Raw genomic sequence first — 6,745 nt, 5'->3', positions numbered from 1 at the left:
AACCCTCTCATAAGCGTCAGCGCCTCCATTCCGACATGTGAGCTTCTTCATCGACATCTGCCGCGAGCAGACAGTTGTTCGCAGCCTACCAGTCCTCACCATGAGCCTACACCTTGTTTCCTGGAATGTGAACGGGTTTCATTCTTCTGGCACCCGTGGTCCTAGGAAGCTCATCTTGAGACAGGAACTTCAGCCAGCAGTGATTGGTCGCTTGGATATACTTCTGCTCCAGGAGCACAAGCTTTCTGTGGCTCATTCCCGTAGCTGTGGGAAGATTCTCCCTGGACGCTCTCACACTTATTGGGAGCCCTCGATCGGCGCACAGGGGAGGAGTGGCGATGTCTGTACTTCCGTGTGCGAGCAGTTAGCCCAGGGAGTTTTTGGTCATGGTACGTTGATTTCAAGCCGTGCCCTTTGGGTAGGCCTAGAGTTGGAGGGTTCCAAAATAGGGATCCTCAACATCTATGCCCCCACAGACCTCCGATGCAGAGCCACCTTCTGGAGGACACTTACAGGGATTCTCCCAGACATGGATTCCTGGATTGTTGGAGGTGACTTCAACAATCTGGAGACCTTGGAGGACCAGCAGGGCAGAGGACCAGAGTTTACAGGTATGGCTCAGGCAGAGCAGTCCGCTTGGGACTCCTTTATCTTCACGACATGAGGTAGGGACAGCTGGAGAGACCCGTCCTTCCGCCGTTGGCACGGGAGCTTGGACTTCTCGTGGGGCTTCCACAGGGAAGGAGGCAGACTCCTGGAGAGACTGGATAGATTTTATGTCAGTGATTGGGCCATCAGCAGAGGCGGTCAGGCGGGTATAGTGCCAGGGACGACACTTTCCGACCACGCACCTGTGCTCTTATCATTAGATTCGGCAGCTCAGTCCCTCCCTCCCCGTTCGTGCCGGATCCCCGACTCCATCTTCTTGAGGGAGGACGTGCGCAGTAGTATCGGTAGCCTTTGGGACAGAGATTGGGGCGAGTGCGTGGATCTGGTTGATTCGGTGGCGCAGGCTTTGCAGGAGTCTAGCCAGATTTGCCAGCTCGCAGCCCTTCAGGTTCGACAGGAGTGGTGGGGCAGAGAGAGAGCTCTTCGTAGGGACCTCGCTTCCATTCAGCGACTCCAGCAGGCAGCCCCGGGCTCGGAGGAGCTTCGGATCCAGGCCCTTCGAGCCAGAGCCCTTCTTGAGGAGACTCTCCAGTGCCGTTCAGAGTTTTCCTATCACGCCTCCCTCTCATTCTGGGCTCGGAAGGGCGACCGGATGTGCAGGGAGTTCTTCAGGACGCATGGCCAGAGAGCAGCAGGTGATCAGCTACGAAGTCTGAGGACAGCGGAGGGGCACATCGTTATTGATCCGGGTGAGGTCCTGGGGTTGGCTACCGATTTCTACATGACCCTTTTCCAGCAGGAGCAGCTTGCCCCTCGCACTCGACGTTCCCGCGAGGAGGTGTGGAGGCATATTCCAGCCCTGGTTCAGCCCAGCATGCAGTCGACGTTGTTGGCACCGTTCACTACTGACGAGATGTTGGAGGCCTTGATGGCCATCGATTGGCAGAAATGCCCTAGCGAGGATGGGCTATCTCGCGCTTTCGTCACCTCCTTCTGGGATCAGATCCATCAGCCCCTCCTAGCAGCTCTCCAGAGGATTTTCAGCAGCGGATATATGCTAGAGAGCCTCTCCTCGGGACTGATTTGCCTCATCCTGAAGGGAGGAGATCGATAGGAGATCCGTCAGTGGCGCCCGATCACTCTCCTCTCCACTGCCTACAAAATCATTGCCAAGATGATCAGCGCCAGAGTTCGGCCTCTACTTCCTGACCTCATTCATGACACTCAAACAGGCTTTGTCCAGGATCGCAGTATCCTGGATAATGTCTTCACTTTCTCAGAGGCGGCGGAGTGGGCTCAGCACAGCGGGTCACATTTAGCCATCCTACTTCTCGACTTTGAGAAGGCCTATGATCGAGTGGACTGGTCCTTCCTGGAGGGTACTCTGGAGCGACTAGGGTTCCCAGCAGGATGGATACAGGGTATTTCAGCTTTATACAGGACGGCTTCCAGCAGGGTCATCATCGGCGGCAGGATGGGAGAGCGATTCCGTTTGGAGAGATCAGTTCGTCAGGGTTGCCCCCTTGCTCCTTACCTGTTCCTCTTCTTCACCGAGGCCATGACATACTACCTTCGGGCGAGGTCGATCGGGATCCGGGGTGTTCGCCTTCCCATCAGGGAGGACACAGAGCTCCTGGATTCGGAGTATGCAGATGACACAGCACTGTATGTTCAGGATGATGAGATGATGCTGGAGAGGGTGAGGCTGGCCCTAGAGGTCTTCTGCTCGGCAGCCGGTGCAAAAATCAACTGAAACAAATCAGTTGGTTTTCTCACAAATCCCGGGGCGTGCTCACAGTGGGGGAGGTTTTTGGGTTTCAGGTGGATCCCGCGGGGACAGACAGCTAGATATCTCGGCTTTCAGGTCGGCCTGGATATCACGCCAGCTCAGCAGTTTCTCCCGGTGCTAGATTCCATTCGACGGAAGCTGGCTTTCTGGAGCACTGCTAAGCTCTCTCTCGCAGGTCGGGCTCTTGTAGTCAACCAGGTTCTCCTAGCCACGGCATGGTATGTGGCTTCTTGTTGGTGTTTCTCGAGATCCAGCGTGGCACAGCTTAGGGTCCGGAACTTCCTGTGGTCTGGGGGGGACGGTCTCAGAGATACCAGAGCCAGGGTTGCCTGGTAGACAGTCATTCTTCCGCAGGCTGAGGGTGGCTTGGGGGTCATCGATCCTGAGCTTCAGAGTCAGGCCCTACTGGGCAAGTTAGTTATCCGCGGTTTGACCCCCGGGGGGCAAACGTGGAAGATGTTACTTCAGCAGGGGGTCGGTTCTTGTGTCCCGCGCCGAGGTGGAGAGCCGAGGTGGAGAGTGGCTACCGTCCCTCAGGTGGATCTTCACTTCTGCCTCGCTCACTCAGCCCCGCTCCCCACTCGTTCGTAGCCTTCTCATGGTTTGGAGGCGGCTCCGCCTCAGTCTCATACAGTCCCCTCCTAGCTGTCGGGAAGAGATCGATCGCCAGCCGCTCATCTGGAATGACCAGGTCAGAGATGTCAAGGGCCTTCAGCTGGGGGAGAGATCACACATCAGGTGGGACGGCTGGATGCGGGGGCCAGCCCGGTCCCTTCGAGTTTGGAGGGACACGTACAGACACTTGGATACCGCTGCTCTAGCAGTCGCAGCTGGAGGTGCCCGTGGAGCTCAGGTGAGACGCACGGAGATAGACGGAGCGATTCCAGCTAGTTGGTTGGTCCCACCTGAGATTCAGACCCTCATGCCTGGTGATGACCGTTGGCTGGGACAGTTCACCCCCCGTGGCATCCCACTGGTGGTTGCAGGTCGGATGGACGACACTTCGGTTTCCTTCTTCGCGGTTACGGGGGACGGCCGACTCAGGAGAGAGGATGTGCTCATCGACCCATTACTCCCATGGCAGAGGGTTCGGGTCGTAGGCCTCGTGGGGAAGGTTTGGCGGACCGACCCCAGTATAGTGCAGGATCAGCTGCAATTATGGCGACTCTGGCTCTGGGAGGGGCGGGCCTTGTCAGAGCTTGATTGGGACCCAGGAGAGTGGAGATGGCCAGAGATTGTGACAGGTCAGGGGCCGACCTCTTTCTTCGCCTACAGCACGACATTGGGCAGGAGAGTTCTCGGGAGGATGCAGAGCCGCCCGCCCACCCAGCGGCCCAGTTGGTATGCTCAGGGTATCTCCAGGTTATTTTTGCAGGCCTTCTGGAAGGCCTTGTGGGAGAGCTGGTGACCGCGGAAGATCTCCTACTTCCTTTGGCTTCTCGCCCACAAAGGTCTTCCAGTGGGGAGCTGGTTGCGGCAGGTGGGTCACGATGGACGCTGCCAGATCTGTCATGAGGACGAGGAGTCACCAAAACACTGCCTGTGGAGCTGCACTCGCGCCCAGGAAGTGTGGAGGTGGACCTTCGGGATCCTTACTCGCACAGCACCGGAGTTAGGTATGATCACTTGGGGCGCGTTCTGCTGGTGCAGCACCGCACCTGGCTTCCATCACTTGTTTGAGGCATATCCGCAGGACCCCACGTTCCTTATCACACAGGGGACGTGGGGGCTGCTCGAGAGCATTCCGCCGCACCTGGCAGAGGCTGACACAGGTTCTCAGGAGAGGCAGCCAGTCTGGGAGATTATTAGCAGCATCACAGGATGGCACATCTGGACCTCGCGCTGCGCGCAGATCCTCGGTGGCACCTCCCTTTTGACTGCCCAGGTCATGACTGACATCTGGAGTGAGATTATACACACCCTCAGAGGCCAGTGGGACCAGATACAGGGTGACTCCCGGGCTGGCCGGAAGAAGCGGAGACGCTTCCTCCGTGATTGGGACACACAGGGCCTCTTCTTCGAGCATACTTCGCAGGGCCTTCAGTGGCGCTATTCACCATCTCTCTGGCTGTTCATTCACACTCGCCTGATCCCTCCGTGAGAGAGAGCTTTACTTTTTGTTTCCTTTTTGGGCTGCGTCCGATTTGTGAACGCAGTCCCGTCAGTTGCAAAGCTGACCTCATGTATCTTGTTTTCGAAGTAATATAATCAGCACTATTTTTTCGGCAAAAAATAAATGTTCTCTCTGCCAATTTGTAGCAGTGTCAAGACACTGGCTTGGAAACTTTGGGTTCAACCCAAGTACGTCTCCATGAAAGGGAAGAGCACAACCAGGTGATTAGGGATGCCTATGATTTTTATTATCACTTGGTTGAGCTCATGGAAGAGCGGCAGCAATAGATAGAAGCCAGTTGGAAGGCGACACATACTGACCTACAAGCCGAGTATGCAGCATTGGCACATGAGTATCGAGAAGAAATAGGCTTGCTCCACACTTCTCAAAATATCATGGATTCATAACGTCGGGCGATGATGCAGTAGGAGCAAAAAATCAAATCATTTGTCGACTATGAGGCTGAAATGAATTCATGCAGAAAATGCTGCCCTATGCCAAAAGGTGGCCACTCTCGAGTAGATCGAGGCCAACTCAACAAGACACAAGAGCATCCAGGTGCAGTTGCTCCACATAAAGGACTAGACGATGATGAAGGGGACTCCGATTGGTAGGCCAAATCCCAAGGAAGGCCATAAATAATCGCATACACGCGTTGCAGCACGCATACATAAGTATCTGAAATGAGAGGCTTGATCCAGAACAGAGTCAAGCACGGCCAATCCTACGCAGCCAAGACCCTAGCTACAGGACAAGCCCAAACCATTTAAGAAGCATTTTTTGATGAACATGGTAAGTATGAATGGGCTACTAGTGCATTCGACTTGGCAGTTAAAGAGGAGGCTACTAGTGCATTCGATCTTTTGAAGCTAAGCGCAAGGAAATAGTGGAACAACTTGTGACAATGCTTCGGCGAATAATGGCCAATCATAGATACTACGGCTTATTAGAACAGTTACTCGGCATTACCCTTACTGAAGCTAACGCCACGTATATTATGTTTTGACAATGTGTAGACATTCGGTAGATAAATGGATGGAACCCCCCTCCAATATTACCAATCATTACAGGTCATTATTTTAGAATAGAGATTGGACCTGCCCACACCTTGGCCAAGTCATAAGAGAGTGGATCGAGAAATGGATAAGGCATCCAGAATGAGAGGCTCTACCCGAGCCACCATCGCCACTATCCAAGGAACTTGATCCGCAACAAGAACGCCCAACTCCAAAGCAAAGGAAGATCAGTTCTATGCCTCGTCAATGAAAACCTTTTAGCAAAATATTTGAACAACAGCTCATCCGAGAGCCAAGGCAGCTATGAGGACATAGCAAAAGTGAAGCCAAGGTGAGATGTTGACCTCGAGTTATGTCACCTACCCTAGGTCGAGACCATGCATGCAAGATGACTACAGTTAGCTCAGATTGAGACCATTTGGATGGAGTTGTGCCTACATCAACAACTGAAGCGGTGCGACTGCAAGCAATAGGAAAGGCCAACTTAGACCTACATATAAAAGCCAATCAGTAGCAACGGCCCAACGAGTTCCAAGGCATAGTATAAGAAAGTGGCATCTTTCAATTGCTTGAGTGTGTTGATACTTACAGGTGAGTCAAAGTTAGGGCAATCACACTCATTTACTCATTCACTTGATCAAGTCGTCTAGTTTGTCTTGTTAAGATCTACACAGGCTAGGAGTTGAGTCTTGCTATCTAGAGAGTTCACTTGATCAAGTTGTCTAGTTTTGTCTTGCTAAGATCTGCACAAGCTAGAAGGAGTTAAATCTAGCTATCTTAGAGAGTGTTGAACCTCAACTAAGACGGACAACAAGATATCTAAGCAATGAGTCTGCAACTACAACTACTGTAACTTAGTGGTTGTATATTTAATATAAGTTTTTCTCACTATATTGCCTTACCACTCTTGCATACTTGTAAATACAGTATACGCTTAATCACCCGTCTCCATACGATTTCGCTTATGCAGCACAAACCCCTATGTTATATTTCCTTGACTTCTTATTCTGCAACCCGAGCATCATAAAAATCCTACACAACAAACGACCAACGGAGTGTAAGAGAAGGCATCTTTCACAAGTATCATGCACACGTCAGCCCGAGCATGAGAAAAAGACCTTCAACAATCTCTGAAGAGAGACTTTTTTCATACTACAAGCCTTCAAAAATCCTAGGCCTCCACCAAAACACTTCAAACCCATCATAGACTCATGCAAG

Source organism: Dipteris shenzhenensis, chromosome 17, assembly GCF_047967505.1.
Source record: "Dipteris shenzhenensis isolate YYH24624 ecotype China chromosome 17, Dip_SZ_1.0, whole genome shotgun sequence".
In the NCBI taxonomy this organism is placed as follows: domain Eukaryota; kingdom Viridiplantae; phylum Streptophyta; class Polypodiopsida; order Gleicheniales; family Dipteridaceae; genus Dipteris; species Dipteris shenzhenensis.
Note: the sequence above shows the minus strand (reverse complement) of the source record.